This window comes from Taurulus bubalis, assembly GCF_910589615.1.
Source record: "Taurulus bubalis genome assembly, chromosome: 11".
Classification (NCBI taxonomy): domain Eukaryota; kingdom Metazoa; phylum Chordata; class Actinopteri; order Perciformes; family Cottidae; genus Taurulus; species Taurulus bubalis.
Window position 1 is genome coordinate 646,676 of NC_136599.1, and position 1,901 is coordinate 648,576.

The 1,901-nt window shown below is 33.6% G+C and overlaps 1 protein-coding gene across 1 annotated transcript in view; it reads right to left on the bottom strand.

Annotated features, from left to right (window-relative positions):
• Positions 1–1,367: 1,367 nt before the first annotated feature.
• LOC306743591 (uncharacterized protein) overlaps positions 1,368–1,901 on the bottom strand; it is a 19,889-nt gene continuing 19,355 nt past the window's right edge. The window contains exon 16 of the mRNA XM_079226119.1: positions 1,368–1,901. This exon is cut by the window's right edge and continues 1,391 nt beyond it. The gene's annotated coding sequence lies outside the window, so the exon portion shown is untranslated.

Consider the following 1,901-nt stretch of genomic DNA (forward strand, 5'->3'; position numbering starts at 1 on the left):
TAATAACCAGAACTATCATTTAGTTTAATAACTAGAACTATCAGTTAGTTTAATAACCAGAACAACCATTTAGTTTAATAACCAGTAGAACAATCATTTAGTTTAATAACCAGAACTATCATTTAGTTTAATAACCAGTAGAACTTTGATTTAGTTTAATAACTAGAACTATCAGTTAGTTTAATAACCAGAACAACCATTTAGTTTAATAACCAGAACTATGATTTAGTTTAATAACCAGAACTACCATTTAGTTTAATAACCAGAACTATGATTTAGTTTAATAACCAGAACTACCATTTAGTTTAATAACCAGAACTATGATTTAGTTTAATAACCAGAACTATCATTTAGTTTAATAACCAGTAGAACTATCACTTAGTTTAATAACCAGTATAACTATCATTTAGTTTAATAACCAGTAGAACTATCAGTTAGTTTAATAACCAGTAGAACTATCATTTAGTTGAATAACCAGCATAACTATCAGTTAGTTTAATAACCAGAACTATCATTTAGTTTAATAACCAGTACTATCATTTAGTTTAATAACCAGAACTATCACTTAGTTTAATAACCAGTATAACTATCAGTTAGTTTAATAACCAGAACTATCATTTAGTTTAATAACCAGTATAACTATCAGTTAGTTTAATAACCAGAACTATCATTTAGTTTAATAACCAGTATAACTATCACTTAGTTTAATAACCAGAACTATCATTTAGTTTAATAACCAGTATAACTATCACTTAGTTTAATAACCAGTAGAACTATCATTTAGTTTAATAACCAGCATAACTATCATTTAGTTTAATAACCAGTAGAACTATCACTTAGTTGAATAACCAGCATAACTATCATTTAGTTGAATAACCAGCATAACTATCATTTAGTTTAATAACCAGTAGAACTATCACTTAGTTGAATAACCAGCATAACTATCAGTTAGTTTAATAACCAGAACTATCATTTAGTTTAATAACCAGAACTATCATTTAGTTTAATAACCAGTAGAACAATCATTTAGTTTAATAACCAGAACTGTCATTTAGTTTAATAACCAGAACTATCATTTAGTTTAATACCCAGTAGAACTATGATTTAGTTAAATAACTAGAACTATCATTTAGTTTAATAACCAGAACTACCATTTAGTTTAATAACCAGAACTATCATTTAGTTTAATAACCAGTAGAACGATCGACATCCAGTACAACGAGGTCAACAGAAACCAGAACTCACCCGCCGGGTCTGAGGCCAGTGACGGGAAATCCATGTTCAGGGTCACACACACACACACACACACACACAGTACAGAAACATTAAACATGAGAAACGGCTTCACAGGAAAATTAAAGAACTTGAAGTGAGTCTTTAAAAACATAAAAATGTTTTACATCAAACACACTGGACACATTTTGAAATGTCCTTTATTGTGTTTCATGCTTTTAATATATATTGAGAGAGAGAGAGAGAGAGAGAGAGAGACACATTGATGGAGTCCAACACCCCTGGCACCATAACTTAATGCAGGCAGAGAATGCAGGCAGAGAAAAAGCACAAAATAAAAACACAACATTTTGTAATTTCATTTTTAATATTCAAAACCGCTCTACAGAGTTCGGTTGGCAGCGTTCTGAATGCGACGCAACGTCCAGGTCTCCAATCAAAGTTCTTCTTCACGCCGTGAATAAAAAACCATCAAACACGACCTCGTGCTGCCTTCAGGGTCGTCCTCCTCAACGCGGGAAAATGATCGCCGGGCCGAACGGTGGGGTTTGAAACCCACCGGACGCCCCTGAAGGCGGAAGACACGCGAGACGCGGTTTGTCCGAGTTGTCGAGGAGCGCCTGAACGCACTGCGAGAAGCGACAGAAGCTCCGCCTCTTCTCCCAAAA